A 27,878-nucleotide genomic window follows, 5' to 3' on the forward strand; every position below is an offset into this window, starting at 1 on the left:
AGAGAGGGGAAAAGGGATGAGCCCAGGGGTTCTGGAAACCTCCAGCAGCAAAACTCAGGAGTTTCTGCATTCCAGGGCACTTTTAGAGACAGAAACCCCAGAATGTTTCAAACCTGAGATTCACCTCAAAAAGCAGCACAAAAGGACATCCCCAAAGTTCATCACTCCAGCAGCACACTGAGATTGGCGTTTAGGGAAATTAATCTGAAATTCTTTGAGAATTCCTAGAGAAGAGCAGGTCAGTAAAACACCTTCTCCAGCCCCACGAGCTGGGCCTTGCTACACCCACCACCCACCGGGTGTGAAATCACAAAATCCCTGACTGGCTTAGGTTTGAAAGGACCTTAAATCCCATCCCATCATCCCATCCCATCATCCCATCCCATCATCCCATCCCATCCCATCATCCCATCCCATCCCGTCCCATCCCGTCCCATCCCATCCCATCCCATCCCATCCCATCCCATCCTATCCCATCCCATCCCATCCCACCCCATCCCACCCCATCCCACCCCATCCCACCCCATCATCCCATCATCCCACCCCATCCCTTCCATCCCATCCCATCCCACCTCATCCCATCCCATCCCATCCCATCCTGTCCCATCCTGTCCCATCCCATCTGACCCTATCCCATCCCATCCCATCCCATCCCATCCCACCCCATCCCATCATCCCATCCCATTCCACCCCATCATCCCATCCCATCCCATCCCATCCCATCCCATCCCATCCCATCCCATCCCATCCCATCCCATCCCATTCCACCCCATCCCATCCCATCCCATCCCATCCCATCCCATCCCATCCCATCCCATCCCATCCCACCCCATCCCATCCCTTCCATCCCGTCCCGTCCCATCCCATCCCATCCCATCCCATCATCCCATCCCATCCCATCCCGTCCCATCCCATCCCACCCCACCCCATCCCAGCCTCATCTTGAAAAGCCCCTCTAAAATTGATCTTTCAAGGGGATTTTTAAACCCTATTCTTGATGGGGCTTTGCCCTTTCAAAGCTCCCCTGAACACCCAGAAATCCTCCTCAAAACCGAGGATCTGAGCAGAGAAACAAGGCAGGGAGCGTCACAGCTGCTTGGGAGGGAAATGTCACCTCCTGCAGCTCCTGCTGCTCCTTTAGGAACCCAAGGAGAGCTGGCAGCTCTCAGAGCAAGCTCCAGGCTGGTGGCTCGGCTTATCCCGAGCTCAGCTCAGCTCCCTCAGCGCCCCGTGCCCAAATCACTTGTGACAAGTTTGGCCGCGGCCGGCGGCAGCGGCTCGGCCGGATTAACCCCGCTGCCGATGCGCTCCTCAATCCCGGGGCCACCCAGAGCTCCCGGGGCACTGGGAGTCAGCCACAGGCAGGGCCGCCCTGATCACGCCCCAGAGAGATCCGTAGAAGGGAGAAATTAAAAAAAAAACCCACAAAAACTAAAAAAATAAAAAAAAAATTAAAAAAAAACCACCCACAAAAACTAAAAAAAATTTTAAAAACTTAAAAAAAAAACACCCACAAAAACGAAGAAAAAGAACTCCGACCCCCGGCAAAAAAACCCCAAACAAATAGAAAAAAACAAACAACAAAAACCCAAAAAAACGCAAAACCAAACAAAAAACCTCCCCACCCAAAAACAAACAAAATAACAAACAAAAAAACCCGCAAAACCAAACAAAAAACCTCCCCACCCAAAAACAAACAAAATAACAAACAAAAAAAACTCAAACAAAAAAAAAACCGCAAAACAAAACCAAACAAAAAACCTCACCACCCAAAAAACAAACAAAAAAACCAAACAAAAAAGCAAACAAAAAACCGCAAAACCAAACACAACCCCTCCCAAAACAAACAGAAGAAAACCTACAAAAAAACCCCACAACACAACAAAAAAAACAAACAACCCACAAACCAAAACAAAAATAAACAAAAAACTCTCCCCTGCCAAAAGAATTTAAAAACCCAAAAAAACCACAAAACACCAAACCAAAAACAAAACAAAAACAAACAAAAAAATTCCCCACAACAAAACAAGCAAAAAAACCCACTAAAGAACCCAAAAAACACCAAACCAAAAACAAAGCAAAAACAAACAGAAAAACTCTCCCCCACCCAAAAAAAACCAAAATAACCCAAAAAAGACCCCAGAAATCACCAAACCAAAAAAAACCCAAAACAAAACAAAAGCAAATAAAAAACCACCCCACAAACCACCAAACAAAAAAAAAAGAAAACAAAAACAAACAAAAAAACCACAAAAAAACCCCACAAAAAAACACAAAAAACCCACAAAAAACCCAAAACAAACAAAAAGCAAACAATCAAACAAAACCCCAAACCAAGCAAATAAAAAAGCAATAACTGAAGAAGAAAGTTGCAGAAGGCAGAGATTTTGAGGGGATTGAGGGTGGCCGGTGTTCCCTGCACTGGGGCTGATGTGGGGACACAGGGAGCAGAGGGAACAGCCCATAATATGCACACCCCAGCCTGGGGGGAACAGCCACTGCAACCCCAGAGTGGGAATAATGGGAATAGTGGGGATAATGGGAATAATGGGAATAATGGGAATGAGGAAATGGGAATGGGAATAATGGGAATGGGGGATGAAAATGGGGAATGGGAATAATGGGAATAATGGGAATAATGGGAATAATGGGAATAATGGGAATAATGGGAATGGGGAAATAGGAATAATGGGAATGGGAATAATGGGAATGGGAAGAATGGGAAGAATGGGAAGAATGGGAATGGGGGATGAAAATGGGGAATGGGAATGGGAATAATGGGAATAGGAATGAGAATGGGGAATGGGGATGGGAATGGGAATGAGGAATGGCAATGGGAATGGGGATGGGAATAGGGATGGGGATGGGAATGAGAATAGGGACTGGGAATGATGGGAATGGGGAATGGGAATGGGGATAATGGGAATGGGGAATGGGAATGGGAATGGGGATAATGGGAATGGGGATAATGGGAATGGGGAATGGGGATAATGGGAATGGGGAATGGGAATGGGGAATGGGAACGGAGATGGGGAATGGGAATGCAGAATGACAATGACAATGGACAGGGAATGGGAATAATGGGAATGGGGCTGGGAATGGGGGTGGAAAATGGGAATGGGGAATGACAATGCCAATGGCAATGGGTAGGGAATGGCCATGGCAATGGCAATGCCAATGGCAATGCCAATGGCAATGGAGAATGGGAACGGGAAGCACAGCCAAGGTTTGGGGCGTCAAGCCCTGAGAGTGCCAGGGGCTCCCCGTGGGTGCTGCTCCCCTCATCCCCCCGGGAATGCTGCAAACACAGGAAAACCGAGCTGGGGGGACAGGCAGAGCAGCAGAGCCCAAACCCCAAACCCCACACAGCCCAGGGAAGGGATCCTGGGGGTTAAAGATTTCCTCAAAAAGTGATTGCCAACATCCAGGGAGAAACTCTGGGAGCTGGGGAGGGGTCCCTGGGGTGACCAGCGGGGTCAGGTTTGAGGGGGAGTCAGCCCCAGAGCCCCCCCAGCCCTGGTGGGATGAGTTTGGGACAACATTCCAAGGATTCCTGAGCACCAAGCCCAGCACAGCCCAGCAGAGCTCCCTGATCCTGCAGCTGAGCAAGGACAAACCTCCAGGGACAGACAAACCTCCAGGGACAGACAAACCCCAGCACAGAAGCAGACCTGCCCCATTCCCGATGCCAAAACTCCTCAACGCCTCCCCTGCACCCAACTGCGCTGCCAGGACCCGGCTCCTGTGGAAAACCTCCCTGTCAGGACCCTGCATCCCCAAACAGCCAGCAAATCACCAAAAGCCTGGAAAATATTCCTGCTTTTCCTACAATTCCCAGGAGCTGGGGACATTTGGGTCCTGCTGCTGCTTGAGGAGGACGCTCCACGTGGCACGGAAGGACTTGGAATGGGTCCCTTTGGAGAAGGATTTTCCTGCTCTGCCTGGGATCCCGTGGATCTGAAACAGTTTTGTTGAAACTGGCAATTTAATTAGTGAGGGGAGAAAAAAAAAATCTCCGGCATAATTCAGGAAGAAACATCATTTCCAAGTTAATGAGAGAAATATTTTAATTACGGCGCTTAACAAGTTATGACTTTGCCAAGAGGTTCTCCTGGGGAGGCTGCACTTTTTTTTTTTCCATGGATTTCAAGCAAGGGAGAGTGGGAGAGGAGAGGGGAGGAAGCAGAGGAGGAAAACCATGGAAAGGAAGAGAGGCAGCAGGAAAGGCTTTGGTGAAAGCAAAAAACAAAAAAAGGAGATTTTTCAAAATGAAGAGAGACCAAGGAACATCATCTCAGGGGGGCTCTGGTGACACAGGAGAAGGATTTAGGTTGGATTTAGGTTGAATTCTCCCCAGTGAGGGTGGGGAGGCCTTGGAACAGATTCCCAGAGCAGCTTTGGCAGCCCCTGGATGCTGGGAGTGCCCAAGGCCAGGCTGGACAGGGCTTGGAGCCGCCTGGGTCAGTGGAACCGGACGAGCTTTGGGGTCTCTCCCAAGCCAAAGCCTCCCCTGAGTCCCTCCAGGCTCTCCCCAGCCCGTGGGTGCCAGGGGCTGAGCCCTGGGCAGCTCCCAGGGCAGGAAGTTTCTCCCTTTGAAGGCGGCTCCTGGGGGTGAGATTTGTTTTTTCTGCACGGCTCAACAGAAAGAGCAATTTCCTCCTCGAGCTGCAGCCCTGGCTCCTGGCAGCTCAGGTTTCCTTCCTGGTGGTGAAGTCCCTCCGTGGCAGCCAGGCCTCTGCTCCTCTTGGGGACACCTGGGACTCGTTCAGTGTCCCCAGTGCCACCAGCCACCACCATAAAACCAGTTTGATATGAGCTCAGCTTGACAAATCCACCATCTCTGGCAGATGATTCATTGATGCCCATGAGCTCCTGACAGGTTCTCAGGTCTTTATTAGTCCTGAATCACATCTGCTCATAAATACCAGAGGGGTTTTTCACACCTTGGGTTATTATTGAAGGAGGACTCGTTTCGGCTGCCTTAGAAAAACATTTCCTGCTCTTTTCGGCTTCTGCAGGATTCCAGGAAGGGCTCGGCAGCAGAGGCTCCCCCAAACACATCCTCACATCTGCCGCAGCCACACTTGGAGCAATTGAGAAGTTAAATAAGAGGAGAAGGAGAAAGGACTCAAAGCAAAGCAGAGTCATTGTTTACCTCCCGTGTTGGCTTTGAGATGATATCGAGCTGCAGAGCAGGAACTCAAACAGCAGGGACTGACTTTGATAAAACACATCCTTCCTTCCTTCCTTCCCTCCTGCACCTGGGGAGGAGCTGCTGCAGCCCAGGATCCCCTGAGAGGGACAGGGGCACTGCCAGCCCTGCAGAGGTGCCAAACACCTCCCAGGAGCTGCCAGCAGGGAGCCAGGACAATTCCATGTTCTCCTCAGGATCCCACCAGAGCTGGAATAAAAGAGGAGCTGGGATCAGAATGAAACAGGGTGGACACTGGGCTGCTCACAGAGGGGCATCCAGAGCCTGGGGTTTTCCAGAAAAAGATGAAAATCCAAGTTCCAGCACAGAAAGTGTTCCCCCAGCACTCACCTAAAGGTACAGAACTGGCAACAGCCCAGGAAAATTTCCCCCCCATTCCTTTGTGGGAAGCAATGGAGTGATTTCCCCTCTGCCTGGGGGAATGACTGAGCCAGGGAGGAAAAAGAATTCCCTGAGGGAAACTGAATTCCCTTGGAGGTAACTGAATTCCCTGGAGGGAACTGAATTCCTTGGGGGAATCTGAATTCCCTTGGAGGAAACTGAACATCTGGAGGAATCTGAATTCCTTGGGGGAATCTGAATTCCCTGGGGGAAACTGAATTCTCTGGGGGAAACTGAATTCCCTAGGGGGAACTGAACTACCTCAAGGAATCTGAATTCCCTTGGAGGAAACTGAATTCCCTGGAGCCAGCCTGGCAAGTTCACCCACAAGCAGTTCTGGCTGCAAGTCCAGGAGCCCAGAAAGTCCCAAATTCCTGAACCCACCTTGAGCAATCCCACAGCACAACCTGCCCAGGTGAGTGTCACTGCCAGCCAGGGCTGGCCTTGGCTGCAGCCTGTCACCCATGTCACCCGTGTCACCCGTCCTGTAAAACCACAGCTCCCAGTTTCCTGAAACTGGAGAGGGTTGTTGGCTTTGGCCTGGCTGCAATGTGCTCCAGGCTCCTTGGGAACGTGGGATTTACCAGGAGACCCTAAACCCCAACTCCAGCCCCTCTGCAGGCAGGAAGGAGGCTCCAGCAGCCTTCCCCAAGCTGCATTTTCCTTGGAATGCTGCTCCCTCCTGCCCCAAAGCAGCAGCCAAAGCTCCAGGCAGGAACTGGGAGCTGGGACAAAGCCACTGCTGCTGCTGCAGCCCCACACTTGGTGTGTGCAGCCCTGCCTGGCCTTGTCCAGCTCTCCCCCAGCCCAGAAAACCCCCGAGCTTCAGAAACCAAAGGGAAAACCTTGGGAATACATCCAGGATCCAGCATTTGGGAAAACCTCCCTGTAAAACTCCCAGACAGAACCCAGGGCCCTCAAGGCCAGGCACTGGGATGCTCAAATTTGGAAATTTTTTTAATCCCTCCAAGTTAGTATAGAGAAAATTTCCCTTATTTTAGAATGCCCACTAGGATCCAGCATTTGGGAATACATCCAGGATCCAGCATTTGGGAAAACCTCCCTGTAAAAACTCCCACACAGAACCCAGGGCCCTCAAGGCCGGGCACTGGGATGCTCAAATTCAGGGGTTTTTTTTAAATCCTTCCAAGTGACTATGGAGAAAATGTCCCTTATTTTAGAAGGCCTAAGGCTTCTACATTCAGGATCCAGCATTTGGGAAAACCTCCCTGTAAAAACTCCCAGAGGCCTCAAGGATGAGTGCTGGGCTGCTCAAATTTGGGGGGTTTTTATCCCTCCAAGTGACAATGGAGAAAATGTCCCTTATTTTAGAAGGCCCAAAGCTCCAGGCATGGTGTGGGCAGCTCTGTGCTGGATGTACACGAGAAATAAAGGAAAGAATTCCCAAAAGTGCACCAAAACCAGCTCCAAGCTGGAGCCAGGCCTGGCCAGGAGGCCTCAGAGCACAGGCCTGGTTATTTATTCCTGAATTTGGCTTTTCCCAGGGGACATTTTGCAGGTTGGGCAGGCCCAGCTCCCTGGGAAGATGCACAGGAATGGGATGGGATGAAACCAGGAGGAAGGAAATCATCTTTTTCCCCACAGGAGTCTGCTCCACCCAGCAAAAATGACCCCAACCTCCCTCTTTTTGTGCAGCCACCGCCTGGGGATGTTCCTCCTTTTATCCTGTGTCACATCCCCCATGAGCAGGGACACCTCCACCACCCCAGCTTGCTCCAAGCCTCATCTTGAAAAATCCCTTTAAAAAATTGATCTTTCAAGGGGATTTTTAAACCCTATTCTTGATGGGGCTTTGCTCTTTCCAAGCTCCCCTGAACATGCAGAAATCCTCCTCAAAAACGAGGATCTGAGCAGAGAAACAAGGCAGGGAGTGTCACAGCTGCTCAGGAGGGAAATGTCACCTCCTGCAGCTCCTGCTGCTCCTTTAGGAACCCAAGGAGAGCTGGCAGCTCTCAGAGCAAGGAAAAGTGGAGATGGAACAAGGCTGTGCTGCCAGGGAGGTGCAGGACACCTGCAGCTGGCACTGGGGACACTGTGGAGGTGTTCAGGGTGTCCCCCCAAGCAGGGCCCGGCTCCTGCAAACCCCCAGAGCTGGAAGGAGTTAAACTCCTCATTTCTGAGGGATTTCTCCCTAATCTGTGCACATGGCCCAAGGGATCAGGGCTGTGGGTGGTGGTGCAAGCCTGTGGCAGTGCTCAGGCCCTGGGCCCAGCACCTGACTGCTCTGCAAACCCTCTTAGCCCAGCACTTTTCAAATTTAATTAAGAGGCTCCTCTGAAGGGCTTAAAGCTGCTGCTGTGCCAGCCCCAAAGCGCTCCCAGGAGCCTGACAAGGGCAGGAGGGAGCAGGGACACTCACTTTGCAGAGTTTCACCCAAACCACAAAGCCACGGCAGGGAGGGGGGCAAAAATGTAAAAAAAAAAAAAACAAACCCTGAAGGTGATGCTGAGAACTCAGGGTCAGATTCTTTTCTGCAGAGGTAATGGGGGAAGAGGGAGGAAATTCAGGTTAATAAAAAACGGGCTCTGGTGGTTAAAGTTTGCCAGCCCTGAGGATGTGCTCAGCCTGAGCCACCCTGGGGCTCCCAGGGCAGGGCAAGGCTGGCACTGCCAGGGCACAGGGCAGCCCTGCAGGTGGCAAAACTGCTGGAAATCCCCATCCCTCCTCAGCTCCTCAGGAGGAGGAGAAAATCCAGGAAAAATCCAGGAAAAATCACAGCAGCAGCAGGCCCTGGGTTAACTGTGTAATACTCAGGACAAGAATTATGTAGTTATAAATGTGTATATATATAAAAATACAAGTATTATATAGTTATAAATAGATATAAAAATACAAGTATAATATACAAGTGTAATACATATACATATATATAAATATAGAAATACATATATATATGTATAATATATAAAATACCAGTATTATGAAGTTATAAATATATATATTTAAAAATACAAGTATAATACATATATATATGTATATAAATACATATATATACATATAGAAATACATATATATACATACATAAATACAAATATAATATATGAATACAAGTATTATATCTTTGTAGTTATAGTTATAAATATATAAAGTACAAGTATAATATATAGAAATACAAGTATTATATAGTTATAAATATATATAAATACAAGCATAATACATATATATGCATATATAAACACATATATATACATATAAAATGCATATATATACATATATACATATACACATATAAATAAAAATGCATAAATTGTATAAATGCATATATATATACATATATACATATACATATATAAATACAAATATAATCTATAAAAATACAAATATAATACGTAGAAATACAAGTATTATATGGTTATAAATCCAGGGAAGTTTTGCATCACTTCCCTAGATTTCCCTCAATTCCAAACTAGGACCCAGCACCATTCTCCTATCTCTCCAGGAGAATTTCTCCCAGGAAAACCAGCTCGATGCAGGCAGGGAGCCCGGTTTGGCAGTGTAGAGGTGAGAAGCTCCAAGCACCACCCAGGAGGAAGATCCCAGCTAGCCCAAACAGCCTCAGTTCCCAAAATTAGCCCCGGACCAAGCTCCCAGCTGGAAGTTCTGCCCGGAGCTGCAAACTCAATTACCTGCATGACAGCAGCTCCATGCCCTGACTTGAAATTTGAAGTTTGGGGTTGAGGAGTTTGGGTTCCCGCCCCCCCCCACCCCCATTTTTGGCTACTTGGCAAAGTTCCCCCAGCAGGAAATTCGGAAGAGAAACAGTCTCAGTGTCAATAGTGCCCCGAGCTTATTTACCCAGGGCTATTTGCACGAGATAATCGCTCACAAGTGTCTCACCTCCTCCACTCCAGGTGATGTCATGGAAGTGGCATCCAGGGCAGGAGCCAGAGTGAACCAACATAACCCAGGCCCAGCAGGAAACGGCTCAGGAGCCTCTCCACGTGCAGGGAATGGAGCTCCCCTTCTCCCCTGGGACTGTCCAGGACATGGAACCTGCTCCCCCTCACCTGGAACAGAAGTTCCTGTCCCCAGAAGTGCCCTTCACATGGAACCTGCTCCCCTTTTCCTTTGGGACTGCCCAGGACATGGAACCTGCTCCCCTTTTCCTTTGGGACTGTCCAGGCCATGGAACCTGCTCCCCCTCACCTGGAACAGAAGTTCCTGTCCCCAGAAGTGCCCTTCACATGAAATCTGCTCCCCTTTTCCCCTGGGACTGTCCAGGACATGGAACCTGCTCCCCTTTTCCCCAGCACTGTCCAGGACTTGGAATCTGCTCCCCTTTTACCTTTGGGACTGTCCAGCAATGGAATGAGCTCCCCTGGGACTGTCCAGGACATGGAATCCTCTCCCCTTCTCCCATGGACTGTTCAGGATGTGGAATCAGCTCCCCTTCACCTGGAATAGAAATTCCTTACCCCCAGAGCTCCCCTTCACATGGAATCTGCTCCCCTTTTCCTTAGGGACTCTCCAGAACATGGAACCTGCTCCCCTTTTCCTTAGGGACTCTCCAGAACATGGAATCAGCTCCCCTGAACTGTCCAGGACATGGAATCTGCTCTCCTTTTCCCATGGGACTGTCCAGGACATGCAATCTACTCCCCTTTTACCTTTAGGACTGTCCAGGACATGGAATCTGCTCCCCTTCACCTGGAATAGAAGTCTCTTACCCCCAGAACTCCCCTTCACATGGAATCTGCTCCCCTTTTTCCCTGGGACTGTCTAGGACATGGACTATAAACCCCATTTCCTTTGGGACTGTCCAGGACATGGAATCTGCTCCCCTTTTCCCATGGGATTGCCCAGGACATGGAATCTGCTCCTCTTTTCCTTTGAGATTGCCCAGGACATGGAATCTGCTCCCCTTTTCCCTTGGGATTGTCCAGGACATGGAATCTGCTCCCTTTTCCCCTGGAACCCACAGCAGCAGAGCACTGTTTTGTATGTAACTGAACGCAGCTTTTGTAGGAGAAAAAAACCAAATTTATATAAATAAATAGATAAATAAATAAATAAAACTTTGTATCATTTCCAACAAGCACAGCCAGCAGGGTCCTGCTTGGAGGGGACTCCTGCACCTGGGTGGATTTCCAGGGCTCATTAAAACAAGGACAAGTGGGAAGCTGACGTTCCCTCCAGCTCCTTTCAGCTCTCCCTGTTCCCAAAAGCTCAGGGAGCACAGGGACAGCCCTGCTTGGCAGCCCTCAAAAAGAACCCTCTTGCCATTTTATCCCATTCTTTAAACAACTAAAAGCCAAGAGGGAGCTGGAGCCTGGGGGGGGGGATATCAGACGATTAAATATCCCCAGCAGCCCAGAGAGAGAAGAGCACAGGAACAAAGGGGTGGGGAGGGAAGAAAAAAAAAATCTGCTTTTTATTATTAAACTATTCTCTCAAATTTCTAATAAGCAGGTTGAAGTTTAAATTACCAGATCTCTGACAAAGTCAGGATCCGAGCAGCTCAGGAGCCTGCAGATAACAATCGCCTTCCCCCGGATCGCTTTCAAGGCCCTTTCTGCCGAGACAAAGCTCCCATTCAGAGGGCACAGGCACCTCGGGGCTTCGGTTTCCCCCAGCCCCGGAGCCCCAAAGGCTCAGCCAGGCACAGAGGCAGCTCCTGCACCTGCAGCAGGACGGCACAGAAAGGATCGGGAATGCTGGAAAAGCCAGGATCCACGGCAGCCTCACGCAGCCCTACAAATCTGCCAGATTTGGGGGGGAAAAATGAGGGAATGAGGAGCCCTGAGTGCTCCCAGAGCTGCCTCAGCGTTTGGGTGCTGGGGAGGATGGAGCAGAGGCAGAGGATGTGCCACAGCTTGTCCCAGGTGGGATTAAAGCTGGGAGAATTCCTGGCCTGGGAATGGGGCAGGAAGGATGCACCAAATCCCCCTGATCATCAGAGTTCTGAGGGAATGGAAGGAAAGGAGACATTTGATAGTGGATCAGGGAGGTGAGACCGGGCTGGGAGAAGGGGCAGGTGACAAACACAGAGCACCTGGGCAAAGAGCAGTGAAATCTCCATTTCCAGCACCACAAACACACCCAGATCCCAAATGCATGCAAGGATCTGCAGCTCCCAGGCTGATTCCTTCTAACTCCTGTGCCACACTTCCCCTGGTGTGATACAAGAGTGTGTGGTACAGGCTACAAGAATGGAAAATTTGGTGGGTGATTGGTTGATGATTTATGATCATGGTTTGCGGTTTTGTTTGGGGGGTTTTTTTGGGGGGGTTGGTGGTTATGAGGGGATGATGGCAGCTGGCACGGGGTGACAGACACAGACACCCAACCCCACTTCCAGCTGGGGCTCTGCACATGCCAAACCCATCTGCAGCTCAGGCCCACGGGCTGTGTCACCAGGGGAGCCCCAAGGTGCCACCAGCTGCTGGGCAAGGCTGTGCCCCGGCTCCCCTCGACCCCGGAGGCACCAGCAGCGGCGCTAATTTGGGTTAATTAAGCAGGAGCCAGCTGGGGGACCCTGGCTCATCCCGCGGGATCAGCTGGCAAACAGCATCCCCATTCCTCAGCACGGGAATTGAGGATTCTCCAGGAAATGCCGTCCCTTGCGCCTCCCCTCGCCCCGGGGCTGCTCCTTCCTTGCTGAGTGCTGAGGATAATCTGCTTCCCCTGGGTGCTCCCAGCTCCCCCTGCTCGGCTTTGGGGCCGGTAATTCCGAGAATTCTGGCTGGAAAGGCTCCACATTCCCGCGCTGCCCTCCCTTCCCTCTGCCCCTGAAGCAGGAGGAAGCCAGGCAGGCTCACCTGGGGCAGGTGAGCTCCCAGGGATGCTGCACAGCCAAAACCTGCGGGAATTTCCCTCATCCTTCCCGAGAATGTTTAGTCCCACCTGCCCAGCAGCTCAGGGAGGTGCCAGAGAGGTGAAGGACAAGAACAAACCAACATCCCCTAAATCCTCTTCTCCTCTGGAGCCTGGAATTGAGGCTGAATTTCCTCCCCCACATAGCCCAGGAAGGGCCAGAGCCCAGCACTGCCCAGCCTCAGGGTGCTGGGAACCACCTCCTCTACTTCAGGATGCACCAAAACTCCCAAAAAAGAGGGGAAATGCCCTGAATTTGGGATGTGGGATCTGGGACAGCTTCCCCAGGGACAAGCAGTGCCCAGGACCTTCCCCCCTGCCCACCCCAGTCGTGGCTGAGAGCGGCTCCAGAACCAGCCTGGGAAGGCAGAGGAAGGAGATTTAATTCCTGCTCTGCCAACAACCCATAGATCACCCTGGAAAAACTCCCCCCACACCTTCCCAGCCTGGCCTGCCGTCACAATTCCTCTAATTAATTCAGGAGAAAATTAATTACAGCAGGATTTGCGGCAGCACAGCATCTAATGACCGACTCCAGTGCTCCAAAGCAGATCATCCCAGCTCCCGCCTGCGCTGCCAAACCCGGCCCTGCCTCCTCCCCCTTCCCAGCCCAGCACAAAGCCCTGCTCTAAATTAGGCAGGGAAAGAGTGGCTTGGCAAAAACCAAGCAGAGCACCGAGGTCAGGCCCTGAAAAACAACAGCGGTGCCTAAAGAAACGCCGGCCTTAATCCCGTCATGCTTCCGCCAAAGATTCCCCTTTTCAAGGGTTTTCTTCCTGGTAAACAAAGTCCTCTCCATTGGGCTGTGAATTTTAGGGCATGGTTGCTTGGTAATGCCAGGCTGCAAGGCAGGAGGTTTGTCCTGCAGAGGATGGCTCGGGCTTTAGGGAGGAAATTCAAAAGGAGTTGGAATCTCAGGGCAGCCAGAGCTGATCTGCACCACAATTGCTCTGACCTGAAGCAGAATTCTGCTCCTGGTAGTTTGGGTTTTTGTGAAGCTGCTCTTCCCATCCCTCCCCTGCAGCTGGCTCTGCCCATCTCCCCCTGCTCCTGAGGAAATTCCCAAAGCTCTGTGATGCTGAGTGCCCAAAGCCCAGGATTCACCTCTCCCAGCCAAGCCCTGGCTGCCCCAGCCCTGCCCTGCACCTGCTCCCCATCACCCAGGGCTGGAGGTGTCCCCTCCGTGTCCCTGGGGTCACTGCACGCCCTCAGCCCCCCCAGAGGCAGCCAGGACACAAAACCCTTCCCATTCCCAGGGGGCAGCTCCTCCTCCAGCACCCCCACACTGCTCCAGGCAGGACGAGCTGGGGCACCAGGCAGGGTGGGGCATGAAGGGAGAGCAGGAGCTGGGAATGTTGGAGCCAGCCCAGTGCCCCTGAGCATCCCCCAGTGCCCCTCAGCATCCCCCTGTGCCATCCCAGTGTTCCTGAGCATCCCCCAGTGCCATCCCCAGTGGGGTGAGGGGGTCACTGAGGGCACTGCACCCACAGGAGCAGCATTTTGGGAATGCTGGAGCCATCCCAGTGTCCCTGAGCACCCCCCAGTGCCATCCCCAGTGGGGTTGAGGGGGTCACCGAGGGTGCTGCACCCACAGGAGCAGAGTTTTGCACAAGGCTGGTGCAAACAGAGAGAGGAGCACTCACACTCCCCGTGCCTGCCCTGATTAACCCCAGCAGTTCCAGCAGCTCTGGGAGCCCAGGAGGACACGGAGATGTCCAAGATGCTCTGGGTGCCACAGCTGAGGCCCCTCCACGCCAGCAGTGCCCACGAGGAGAGGCCAAATGGGCCCAAGGGCTCCTGGAGCAACCTGTGAGGAGCCAACAACCCTACTGAGCCCTCCTGAAACGGCTCAGGAGCCTCTCAGGGCCGGGCTGGCACAGCCTCCGCTCCCAAACCCCAACCCCAATGATTCAAAGGGACCTCAGTGCCCAAATCCAGCTGGCATTCAGAGCATCCCCCGGGTCTGAGCGGCTCCTGGAGCTGCCACATCTGCTCCCAGCACCCTGAGCACCCTGTCCCTGTCCTGGCAGGAGCTGCCCAGCCCGGGCACAGGGCTGGCACAGCCTCCAGCTGCCCCAGGGAGCCTTTGGAAGGGTTTGTTCGGCTCCTGGCTGGCCCTGCCAGTGCCACTCGCTGTTATATAACGGGTGAGAGGTGCCAGTGCCCGAGTGGCACTGCCAGCAGCCAGCCTGGGGAGGGCACAGAGCTCAGCTCCAGGGCCACCCCGGCTGCCAGATTTTCATTTTCAGCCCTAATTTATCCCCTGCTCGTGGCACGGATGAAATCTGAGGAGATCAAAGCAGACTCGCGCTTATTTCAGCCTCTGGAAGCTCCAGTAAATTTTTGATGGAGTGGGGACACACCCAGCTGGGGCAGAGGGGTTCAGAGCATCCTGCTCCCACCTCCTCCTCCTCCTCCTCCTCTCCCTCAAGTCCATTTTTCCCAGGTTTCTGCTGGAGGGAGCAGAACCAGGAAATTTGCATTTGCGGGAGCCCAGAGCAGAGCTCAGGAAATTTGCATTTTATCGGTATTCCCACTCCAGGGAAACCAGCCAAGGAAACTGCACAAAGTTCCAGAAAGGGCCAGAGGATGTTACAAAGTTACCTTCAAAGTTGCTTGGAATTTTGGGCACTGGGGGTGTTTTTCATTAAAAACAAAAAAAAAAAAAATCCCAAACTTGTGCACAACTCAGCTCTTCACCCAAACAGTTCCTAAACCCGGATTTGAATAAAAACCTGATAAGATTTATAGGGAAAACAGAAGGGATTATTCCAGGAAAAGCCTCTCTCCCCTGAGAAAACGAGGCCTGAGGGTGCTCCCCCAGGCTCCAGGAGCAGAGAGTGAACCCCAACGCCGCAGTGGGGAGCCCCAAACGCGGCAGGGAGAAGAGAAAGCCCCAGCTGTGCCTCCTGCAGCCCCTCCAGCACCCCCCAGCTCCTCGGGCTGTTTGTTTTCCCAATTTCTCCGCAGCAAACCAGGCCAGTTGGAAAGAAAAGGAGTAAAAAGCAGAGAGGAGGGGGAGGGAAGGAGGGAGGGAGGGAAGGAGGGGGAATTAACTCTTTGCCACCGTGCTCTGTCCATCTCCAGCAGATTTTAATCCTGCCACAGCAAGGTCAGAGTTGAAGCCTGGGCTAAAGGGCTTTGTTTTGTCCTTGGGAATCGCGTGTGACCAGCGGCAGGTCGGGGCCGCGGGCTGGAGGAGGCAGAGCCGCAGCCCCTGCTCCGAGCACCAGCTGCTTTTACCTCCCACATTTCGGCGTTCTCGCTAAACTGTTTCTTTTGTAGCGTTTGAAAGTTTCTTTTCAGCTTTCTCCTGCAGCGGCCGGGGATTTAAGAAGTGTTATTGGGGGGCTGGGGAAAGATTAAACCGCGCTGGAGGAGCTGAACGCAGCTCGTTCGACTCCCAAAGGAGGCGGAGAGTGGAAAAGGCTCCCCCGAGCTGCTGGAGGTGCGGGCTGGGGCTCTCAGGAGGAGGCCAGAGGAGCCTCTCCCGCCCTTCCCCGGCTGCCAGCGGGGAATTCCACCAGGATCAGCCCGAATTCCACCAGGATCAGCCCCGAGTGCCGTCGCCGATGGCACAGGAGCGCATCCCCAGCCGGTCCCACGCTCCCCGCGGGCAGAGCGCGCATCCCGTTCCCATGGCAACGCCGCATCCCCGCCGGGATGGGAGGGATGGCGTCATCGGCCCGGCAGCCAATGGGAGGCCGCCGAGGTGATGTCATGGCCGCGCCCCGCCCGGCGGGAGCGACCCCCGGGCCCCGCTGGGGTGGCACCGAGCGGGGACAGCGACACCGGGGACACCCCAGGGGACAAATCCACCGCGTCCCGCCGCGACTCTGCGCCCACAGAGCCTCGGCCCTTCCAGATTTTTGGCCAAATTTTTGTTTTTTCCTTTTCCCCCCAGCTCGGCCAGGGGTTGGGAGCGCCCCAGGCTGGGCCCGGCCCGAGGTGATGCCCTGGGACAGCTCAGCCAGGCCGGGAGCAGAGCAGGAGCAGGGAGAGGCTCGGGGGCACCAGGAGGGACACGAGGGGCCCTGCAGAAAGGAGAGAACGGGAAAACGAGCAGGGACACGGCCAGGGAGCGATGGGAGCACACTGGGGAGGGGCTCAGCAGCGCCAGAAGGGCTCGGGATGGCACAGCTGGGTGACAGAAGTGTCCCCTCTCTGTCACACAGCACTGGGGAGGAGCCCAGCAATGCCAGGAGGGCTTGGGATGGCACAGCTGGGTGACAGCAGTGTCCCCTCTCTGCTCCAGTGTCCCCTCTCTGCTCCACTGTCCCCTCTCCGCCCCAGGGTCCCCTCTCCGCCCCCCGCCTGCCAAGGACACGGGTGACTCAAGGGTGACTCAGCCCCAGCCCAGCCAGCACGGAGCGCTCGGTTCCGCCGGGCTTTCCATGAACTCTGCCTCCTCAAAGCCTCTCCAGGGAGGGCCCCGTGCCCCTCGGCAGAGCCCTGCGGCCCCGGGTGGCCGTGGCACGGTGCCAGCAGCGATGTCACCGCTGTCCCTGCCCGCTCCCAACGCCCCGCGCCACTCCCGGCCCGGCGCTGTTGCCAAAACTGCGGCTCGGCCGCTCCCAAAGGAGAGCGGCAAAACCCGGCCGGGCACAGGGTGGGGACGGTGGCACCCGGCCCCTTCAGCCCCCCCAGGGGACAGAAAGGTGGCACCGCCGTGCTGGGGTCATTGCCTGCTCCTGGAGCTGCCTGGGGGCTGTGCGAGCACCCTCAGGCCTCATTTCCTCAGGGGAGAGAGGCTTTGCCTGATATAATCCCTTCTGTTTTCCCTATAAATCTTATCGGTTTTTTATTCAAATCCGGGTTTAGGAAGAGTTTGGGTGTAGAGGAAGGGGCTCAGAGGGGAGCAGAGCCCCAGAGCCAGCCCAGCTCAGCCCCAGGAAGCGCCGCTAATCAGGGAATCGGCAGCGCAGGAATTTTATCACCTGGGGACAGCTCCGGGCAGGTTTCTCCTCGTCAGCCCCGGTTTGATAAACACCCGGCCCGGCCAGCACCGCACGGGCGGGTCCTGCTCGGCTCCGGGGCACGGAGCGGGGGGTGCATGCTGGGCTTTGTCCACCTGGCTGAGACTGAGCAGAGCCTGAGAGCAGGGCCTGAGAGCGGGGCCTGAGAGCGGGGCCTGAGAGCGGGGCCCGGGCCTGAGAGCGGGGCCTGAGCCATGAGAGCGGGGCCTGAGCCATGAGAGCGGGGCCTGAGCCTGAGAGCGGGGCCTGAGCCATGAGAGCGGGGCCTGAGAGCGGGGCCTGAGCCATGAGAGCGGGGTCTGGGCCTGAGAGTGGGGCCCGGGCCTGAGAGCGGGGTCTGGGCCTGAGAGTGGGGCCCGGGCCTGAGAGCGGGGCCTGGGCCATGAGAGCGGGGTCTGGGCCATGAGAGCGGGGCCCGGGCCTGAGAGCGGGGCCCGGGCCTGAGAGCGGGGCCCGGGCCTGAGAGCGGGGCCTGAGCATGAACAAGATCTTGAGCCTGAGCAGAGCCAGAGCCTGAGCCTAAGCAGCTGCGGTTCCCAAAACCCTTGGGGAGGTGAGGCAGCTCCTCTCCCAGCCATGAGTCACCTCCTGCCGGCATCGATCAGGAATTTCTAAAAATAAACCCAGATAAGGATCTCAGGCTCAGGTGTTGGCTCCCAGGCAGGGAGAGCAGGCACAGCCAGGGCTGAGCTCCAGAACATCAGCCCACCTTTGACTCAGGGCTGGGGTATGGCACGACAGCCCCAGACACCCCCAGGGGATTTCCTGCACGGGATTCGGGGGAAGAACAAAATAATCCCAAAAAGAAGAAAAAATAATCCCAAAAAGAAGAACAAAAATAATTTCAAAAAGAAGAACAAAAATAATCCCAAAAAGAAGAACAAAAATAATAGGAAGAACAAAATAATCTCAAATAGAAGAACAAAATAATTCAAAAAACCAAAATAATCCCAAGAATAAAAATAAAATAATCCAAATAACAAAATCATCCCAAGAACAAAATAATCCAAAAAACAATATAATCCCCAAAACAAAATAATCCCAAGAAGAAGAACAAAATAATCCCAAGAAGAATCCAAGCCCATCCAACCTTGAACACTCCAGGGATCCAAACCCATCCAACCCCAAAAAATCCCAGAGGCAGGGACATTTCCACTTCTCCCAGGTTGCTCCAAGCCCATCCAACCCCAAACACTCCAGGGATCCAACCCCATCCAACCCAAACACTCCAGGGATCCAACCCCAAACACTCCCAGGGATCCAACCCCATCCAACCCAAACACTCCAGGGATCCAAGCCCATCCAACCCCAAACACTCCCATTTACTGCCCTCTCCCCTGCTCCCTGCCCCTTCCCGACAGGAATTCTGGGATTAAATCCCATTTACTGCCCCCTCCCCTGCTCCTTCCGGACAGGAATTCTACCGGCTGGACAAGGGGAAGGGCTGCTCTGGTCACTGAGGGGAGGGAAATCAGGAAATGTTTTATTATTTTGGAATAATCCTCCCCACGAGCCAAAACCCCTCGGCTGGGTGCAGGGCTGGCACTGCCCTGGGCATCCTTTGGTGCTCGCTGATCCAAACCCCTGGGAATCACCACCCTTGCCTGGGGCGCTGCTTAATTAGCAGGCCCTAATTACCACTTGAATCCCCGCTGGGATGTATTTTTAGCCAAACCGAGGAGATCCATGTGGGTTTCTCGGCGTTCTCTCAGCCCAAAGCCGCAGCCCCATCACCACCGCAAGAACCACGGGAGAACATTCCTGCGCTTCCCACACCCACAGCATCCCCGGCGGGGGCAGCCGGTGCCTCCCAATTACAGCAATTAACATTGATGGTGTTAATAAAGCAGCCCGCGTTTCCTAACAGGGAAACCTGCAGGGGCTTGTCGGAGGAACGAGGGGCCGCGGGCGATTTCGGGAATCATTGGGATTCCAGGGTGACACCGTGGGGTCTCTGCAGAGGTTTTGGAAGCACATCCCGCTGTGGGGACACCACGAGCGTCCTCCCCATCCCCAAAGCTCCCGCAGAGCCTGGGAGCATGAGGTGAATGAAGCTGCATTTCCATCCGGGAAGGTGAAAACTCCGTTCCCATGGAATTATCCAGGGGAGATTCCTGTGCCTGCACCCCCCAGGATTTATGGGCCACCCATAAACAACGTTCCCTGCAGGAATGCGCCCCAGGAGGAGTGCAGGGAGACAGGGAAATTGAATATTTCCTCCTCTGGGGCCAAGAGCAGCTCCTCACCCTCTCCTTCCAGCCTGGGAAGGTTTATCCCCCTTTATGGATGGTTTTTTGGTTTTTTTTTTTAAGGCTCCAAGCCCTGCCCTCCCTCCCCTCTTTCCCAACACCTCAGTTCTTGTTTTCCTTTTCCAAGCACCAGAGAAAAGGCTCAGGAGCAAGACCAGACACAGAGAGAGGAAGCAGCAGCTTCCTTCCCCATCCCAGGCCAATTATCCCAGTGTTACACAAGGCACCGTCCCCACCCCAAACTTTGGGATTGGGATCCTCCACCTCCCCTGGAGCAGCCTGGAAATGCCCATCCCAAAGGAGTTTTCCAAAGTGCCCAGCTGGGATTCCCTGTAAATCCCCCTGGGCCCAGGCATTTACATCCCATTTTATGTGGAAAACACTAAAAATGGGATCACACCTTTTAAAACAGATATTTCCACCTCACTGAAGCCCAGGCCCTGCCTCTGCCACCCCCTCTCCCCACCAGGCTCTGCCATCAGGCCTGGGATTTTAATTGAAAAAACATGATTGAGGTTAATTGGCTGCAGATGAGTTACAGGGGAACATTTGATGCAGATTTGCAGATTTATGGCAGCAGGGACTCGACCATCCCAGGTTTTGCATCCCCCTCACAGCCCCAACGCCAGAACAGCTCAGCTGGCCAAAAAAAGAAAAAAAAACCAACAAGAAAAAAGTAATTAGTGTTTAATTTCTTAACAATTTTTTTTTACCTTCCTTTTAATTGCTCCACATAAAACTGTCCTAGAATTTTACAGCCTGGCCCAGTCCTCATTGCTGGTTTTAATTAGGCTGAGGCAAGGCTGGCACTTAATTTGGAGAGGGGGAGGATGTCAGACCAGGCTTGGGGAAGGTTTTGCCATCCCAAGCACCCAGAAAACATCAGCAGGAGCAGGAGCTGGGGTGGCTCATCCTGCCCACGGCTCCATGAAATCTCATGGAGTGGAAAGGAGCAGAACTTCCTCTCCTTGAGGGTGACCAAAGCACATTCCTAGAGGGAAAATGAGCTTAGCTCAGAGCAGCTTTGGGGTAATTCTCATTCCTGGGGGATTGTGGCTCCCAGCCCTTCCTCAGAGAGGGGCTCTGGAACCCTACAGAGACCCCAAACCTCTCCCAGCCTGGAGGAACAGCCAAGGAATTCCCTGCAGGACAGCGGAACTCCTGCCCAGCAAGGGTTAATGTTTGCATTTGGGAGAGCAAACCCACAAATCCATGGATTCCCCCTGCAGGACAGCAAGGGTTAATGTTTGCATTTGGGAGAGCAAACCCACAAATCCATGGATTCCCCCTGCAGGACAGCAGAATTCCTGCCCAGCAAGGGTTAATGTTTGCATTGGCAAAGCAAACCCACAAATCCATGGATTCCCCCTGCAGGACAGCAGAATTCCTGCCCAGCAAGGGTTAATGTTTGCATTTGGGAGAACAAACCCACAAATCCATGGATTCCCTGTGCAGGACAGCGGAACTCCTGCCCAGCAAGGGTTAATGTTTGCATTTGGGAGAGCAAACCCACAAATCCATGGATTCCCCCTGCAGGACAGCAGAATTCCCGCCCAGCAAGGGTTAATGTTTGCATTTGGGAGAGCAAACCCACAAATCCATGGATTTCCCCTGCAGGACAGCAAGGGTTAATGTTTGCATTTGGGAGAGCAAACCCACAAATCCATGGATTCCCCAGGCTGGGGTTCCTGGCTGCTCACCCAGGAAGGTCCCACCCTTCCCTGGCTGTGTTTGCTCAGGCCTGGGGGATCCAAAGGGGAACGTTCCTCAGGAACCCCAAAAATCCCCAATGCCTGGATCTGTCCCCGTGCCCATCCATGGATCCACGCAGGATTCTGGGCAAGGATGGCACAGGGGGAGCAGGAGCTCGGGGTTGTGCTTTGAAGGACAAGGTGGGGATCAGCCACAGCTTGGACTCAGCCTTGGAAACCTTTCCCAACCTAAATGATCCTGGCAGAAAGTTCCAGCCACCCTGGCTGCTCCCAAATCACCATTCTGAACCCATGCTCATCAGGCCACGGTGCTTTTTATACAACAGGACCTCTTTTTTTGGTTAAATAATGTTCAAAATCCTAAAAAAATAATGGATATTTCCACTACCTAAATATCCCTCTCCTGTTCTGTTTCCACAGGGCACCTTCTGGTGCTCACAGGGTAGGAGGGAACAGGATCCAGGCCCAATTAACAACAGGATTTTAGGGGAAATAATTGGCATTTCAGTGGCTTTTGGAGCAGGAGGGAAGGCAGTGGTGGTTAAAGGCTGGAGAGGGAGGAGGGAAAGGACAGGGGAGAATCTTCCTGCAAAATGAAGGTGTTCAACTCCTGGGCTGCCTTTGTCACTTTGAGTTTCTCATCCTCAAGGTTTCCTGGACAATCCAAAGCATCCCAAAACCCCCTGGAAATGTGGGAAAACAACATCCAGCACTGACAGAGCCAATGGGGTTTATTAATTAAATGCAGTTTAATTGTCTCTGAGGGTGACATTCTCCATGCTGGGGTTTGGCTTCCCCCCATTCCTGCCCTGGGATCCACTGCAGCTCCAGCATCCTCAGGAAACACCCAAACCCCCAAAAAACAGCAAAAAAAAAAGGAGCAAAGGGGTAAAAATAAAAACCAGAAATATCCACTGGAAAGGAAGCAAGGTCTTGGTCCTTGCCAGAGAAAAGCACTGAGCTCCTGCTTGACCCAGGAGCTCTCCACCATCCATCCATGGCCAGGATCCACAGGGACAATTCCCAAATTCCCAAAGCCCAGCAGAAACTGCTCCTGAGTCCTGTCAGTTCCACGGGGAGGAGCTCAGCTCCTGCAGGGATGTGCAGCCCAGCACTGGCTGTCCTGTCCTGTCCTGGGGAGCTGCTCCTGGCTGTCCGTCTGTCCTTCTGTCCATCCTGTCCTCAGGAGCTGCTCCTGGCTGTCCATCTGTCCATCCTGTCCTGGGGAGCTGCTCCTGGCTGTCCATCTGTCCTTCTGTCCATCCTGTCCTCAGGAGCTGCTCTGGCTGTACATCTGTCCATCCTGTCCTCAGGAGCTGCTCCTGGTTGTCCTGTCCTTCTGTCCCAGCTGCAGTGTCCATCCCATCCTCAGGAGCTGCTCCTGGCTGTCCTTCTGTCCTTCTGTCCCAGCTGCAGTGTCCATCCCATCCTCAGGAGCTGCTCCTGGCTGTCCTTCTGTCCTTCTGTCCCAGCTGCAGTGTCCATCCCATCCTCAGGAGCTGCTCCTGGCTGTCCATCTGTCCTTCTGTCCATCCTGTCCTCAGGAGCTGCTCCTGGCTGTCCTTCTGTCCCTCTGTCCCTGCCCCCGAGCCTGCAGCAGGGCCCCTGTGAAGGAAAAGCAGCGTTAATGGAAGGGCCAGGTGAGGGTGGCTCAGGGGCTGCTCCTCACCCAGCACCAGCTCCAGGGTTTGCAGGGATGTGGGCAGGAGCAGCTGCCCCAAACCCTTCTCCTTTCCCCCAAGCTGTTCTGTGCACTCCCAGGAGCTGAGGGCTGCAAATCCTCCTGCCTGCCCCCTGGGCACCACGGAGCTCTGCAGGGCCCTGAGCCCACACCCCAGGGCTGGGGATTGCTGCACAGAGGGATGTGGGATGACCAGGCAGGTGAAACACTGCTGGGGACACCCCTGAGCTCTGCAGGGCCCTGACCCCACACCCCCAGGGCTGGGGTCTGTCTGTCTGTCTGTGCACAGCAGGATGTGGGACAGGCAGGGACACCCCAGAGGCACCCAGTGCCCCCTAAGAACATCCAGGGGTGCCTTGTGAGCGTCACTGGGGTTTGCAGGGCACCAACCCCAATTTCCCAGGCGCAGGGGCCTGTCTGTCTGTCTGTCTGTGCACAGCAGGATGTGGGACAGGCAGGGACACTGGGGACACCCCAGAGGCACCCAGTGCCTGAGGAGAACATCCAGAGGGTCCAGGCCCTGGGCTGGCAGCTCACACACCCTCAGGGGGTGCAGGGTGGGTGCCCCCAGCCCAGGGTGGGTACAAGGTGGGCGCAGGATGGGTGCAGGTGGGTGCAGGTTTGTGCCCCCAGCCCAGGGGTGCAGGGTGGGTGCAGGTTTGTGCCCCCAGCCCAGCCCAGCCCAGCCCAGGGAGTGCCCGGTGTTTGAAGGCGCCGCGGCCGGGAGCGATCAGAGGGCACGGGGCGATAGCGCAGCCCCGGGGCTGCTCTGATCTTCTGATCTCTTATCTCCAGAGCGGGGAACACCCGCACTTCAAAGCGCTTCCTGCCCAGCCCAGCCCGGAGGGGCAGCTCGGGATGCGGCCGGAGCTCGGGGAGAGCCGGCACTGCGGGGAGAGAGGCACGGGAGAGATGTCCCAGCCTGTCCTGGGGACACCACAGCGCTGGACACAGCAGCAATTATGTCCCCTGCCCATCCTGGGGACACCACAGCACTGGACACACTGGGAATGATGTCCCCTGCCCATCCTGCCCATCCTGGGGACACCACAGCACCGGACACAGCAGCAATGATGTCCCCTGCCCATCCTGGGGACACCACAGCACTGGACACACTGGGAACGATGTCCCCTGCCTGTCCCCTGCCCATCCTGGGGACACCAGCACACCCTGCATGTTTGGATCCAGTTCAGTGCCCAGTTTAACCCACAGGACAGTTTAACCCTTTGCTCTCCCCCAAGGAAAACCCACCCAGCGCCCCCTGCCCTACAAATCCCCGCTCCTCCCCCCAAAGCCGGCAGATTCCAGGTGCAATTTTCTCCATTTCCCTGCCCCATTCCCCGGGAGGGCCCATCTGCTTCCCTGAGCCCCAGGCCACACACTGAGAGCCACCAGCAGCTCCTGGCCACCAGCCCCAGGGTTTTGTCCTCTCCAGGAGCCCCCACAACATCCCAGGAGAGCAGGGATGGAACAAGAGCTCAGCAGCATCCCACAGGGGGAGAGGATCCACCCCGAGCCAGCACAGCAGGTGCTGGGTCTGCAGCAGATGGGATTTGCCTCCTGCCCATTTTGGGATGGGATTTTGGGATGGGATTTGCCTCCTGCCCCCCCCTTGTTCTCCAGGAGCAGAGCAAAGAGCAGGAACAAAATGGGAATTTTGGCTGTGGAGGGTGGGAGCATCCACAGACAGAGAGAGCACAAACTGTGTGGGCAGCAAAGGCAAACAGGAAAGGGATCCAAGAGGCAGGAACAGGATTCTGGCAGCTCCTGCTGCTCCCTCAGACCCCTGGCCCTGCTCAGACATGTCCCAATTCCGCTTTTACTGCTGCAATTCTTCCATCCAAAGGGCTGGATTGACAAAAATGCAGCTGGAGAGCCACAGCCCCACTGCAGGAGCCTCAGCACACCGTGCCCTGGCCCTGCACCCACACCCAGGCTGGGCCCAGCCTGGCCCCAAAAAACTGGAAAATGGAAGTCCTGGCATTTCTGTGTGCATCCCTTTCTCCCTATTTCCATCCCTCTCACCCTGTATCCATCCCTCTCTCTGTTTCCATCCCTCTCTCCCTATTTCCACCTTTCTCTCCCTGTGTCCATCTTTCTCTCCCTGTTTCCATCCCTTTCTCCCTGTTTCCATCCCTCTCATCCTGTGTTGCTCTCTCTCTCCCTATTTCCATCCCTCTCTCCGTATTTCCACCCCTCTCTCCCTGTTTCTACCCCTCACCCTGTTTCCATCTCTCTATTTCCATCTTTCTCTCCCCATGTCCATCTCTCTTCTCCCTGTTTCCATCTCTCTCTTCTTATTTCCACCCCTCTCTCCCTGTTTCCACCCTCCCTCAGTGTCCCACATGTCCCATCTCACAAGGGGACCCTCCCAGCTCCTTCCTCCCTGGGCTGGGAATTTGGGATCCTTGGGAAGAAATCCTCTCCACACTGCCACCTCCAGCATTGCAGGATGTGGAGTCATGGAATGGTTTGGGGGGGGAAAAGGGACCTTAAAATTCACCCAGTGCCACCTCCTGCCACGTCCCACAGTCCCAGGCTGCTCCAAGCTCCCTTGAACAGCCCCGGGGATGGATGGAGCAGCTTCTCCGTGGGTTCCCAGGGCTGGAGCAGTGCAGGAGGATCTAAAGCAGCCCAGAAGGAGCAGGCAGGCTCAGGGAGCCGCTCACCCAGCCCCAGCAGCCCCATTCCCAGAGCTCTGTTCCCTGCTGGGAAGGTGTTAATGAGCAGCCCTGACCCAGACAGCGCCGTGACTCACCCGGAGCCGCCGCTGACTCACGGACACCTGAGCCTGGGGGGATGCTCAGTGCTGGGGTCAGGCGGGATGAGACCTCCCAAACTCTGCTCCTTTAGCCCCAGAACATCCCAGGCTGCTGGAGAGCTGCCCTGAGATGCCGCCACAAAAACCTCAGAGGTGCAGGAGGACCTGCAGGAAGGAGGGGGATGGCGCAAAGGAGACCTGGCTGTGCCACATTCACATTCTCTGAAAAATCCCCCTGCCAGGATTAACTCCTGGGAAGCTGAGAAGCCTCAGAGAAAAAGGAAAACAAGAATGATCTGATTGCTTCTCCTGTGTTTTCCTGCTTTGGAATGTGGTTGGAGATTGTTTATCCAACAGGTGATTGTTTCATTGGTTCCATGTGAATTGTTTTGACTTAATGGCCAATCAAGGCCAAGCTGTGTCAGGACCCTGGGAGAGTCACAAGTTTTCATTATTAACTTTTTAGCCTTCTGTCTGTATCCTTTCTCTATTCTTTAGTACAATTTAGTATAGCATTCCTTAATAGAATACAGTATCATAAAATAATAAATAATTATTTATTATTTTATATAATATATAAATACATAATATGTATTATATTGTAATATATAAGTATATAATATCTACTTTTATTATTATAATAATTTTAAATAATATTTTATTAAAATTAATTTATATAATTTAAATATTTTATATTTAAATTAATTTAAATATAATTATAAATATAATTTAATTTTATAAAATTTAAATATTTTATAAAATATTTAAAATGTAAATATATAAAATATTTAAATATTTTAAATATTTTATTATTATTATAAAATTTATTATTTTACAATACTATACTATACTGTAATAAATTATATATTACTTTACATAATATAAAATATATAACATATTATAATATATTATATATATATTATAATACAATACATGTAATATAGTATCATAAAATAATAATTATTTATTATTTTATATAATATATAAATATAGAATATGTATTATATTATAATATATGAATACATAATATATCCTATATTATAATATAGTATAGTATGATAAAATAATAAATTATTATTTATTACTTTACATAATATAAAACATATAACATATCATAATATAATATATACTATATATATTATAATACAGTACAATATATGTAATATATTCTCATAAAATAAGAAATGATTATTTATTATTTATTATGTCTTTCTAAGAACATGGAGTCAGATTCATAATTTCCTTCCTGCCACGGGGGGCACCCCGAAAACACCACACAGAAAATACCCCAGGGGTGAGTCCTGGCTCATGCACCCAGAGCATGGCCTCCACTGCTCCCAGCTCCACCTGCAGCTCCCTCCTCAAATTCCAGCCCCGACCCAGCCCCCAAACCTGAGCACAGGTGGAAGCCTAAAAATGGAACCTCTCACCTTCCCCCAGGCCCAGCCCTGGGCACTTTCTGGCTGACACACTCCAACCTGTTCTGCCTCCTGCTCTTTCCAGCAATGTCCCCTCCCTGCCTGCCCTCAGGAGGGGCCACCCTGGCTCTGCAGAGCCCCAGAGCTGTCACAGGGCCAGGAATGAAGAAAGTCCCATTCCCCTTCATTTTTGAGAAGGGTGACAAGCACAGGTGACATCAGCCCGGGCCAGCCCACGCTGCCCCAGGTTTCAGGAAGGTTCTGGCGCCTGCTGACTGTTCTGGGTCATTTATTCCAGTGTCCCCACAGTGACAAACCCCTGGCAGGCTGAGGGATGGGCCTGACCCTGCAGGGACATTCCCTGAGCAGCAGCTCTGCTGATGATTTCCAGCATTTCTGCTTTTCCTGCCTCTGGGCAGGCAGGAGCTGAGCAGCTCCCCAAGGTTTCTGCCAGCAGCTCCTGGTGATCCCTGGATCCTCCAAAGGAGCTGGAGGGCTCTGCCCCTGCTCACCAACAGGAGATCTCCAACAGGGGAGGGGATGCCTCAGGTTTGAGCTTTTCTATGTTTCAGGTTCTGTGCTGCTTTAGTGTGTGGGGCTGGGCTCACATCAGGGGATGCTGAGCTCTGTGCACAGAGCAGGGACACAAAACAA

At 53.1% G+C, this 27,878-nt stretch overlaps 1 long non-coding RNA gene across 1 annotated transcript in view; it reads right to left on the reverse strand.

The window, feature by feature from the left end:
- Window positions 1–22,077: 22,077 nt before the first annotated feature.
- Window positions 22,078–27,878, reverse strand: part of LOC143695499 (uncharacterized) — a 38,645-nt gene continuing 32,844 nt past the window's right edge. Inside the window, exon 3 of the long non-coding RNA XR_013184745.1 lies at window positions 22,078–22,969. This is a non-coding gene — a long non-coding RNA (uncharacterized LOC143695499). The remainder of the gene's footprint in view (window positions 22,970–27,878) is intronic.

Source organism: Agelaius phoeniceus, chromosome 19 (assembly GCF_051311805.1).
Source record: "Agelaius phoeniceus isolate bAgePho1 chromosome 19, bAgePho1.hap1, whole genome shotgun sequence".
Lineage (NCBI taxonomy): Eukaryota > Metazoa > Chordata > Aves > Passeriformes > Icteridae > Agelaius > Agelaius phoeniceus.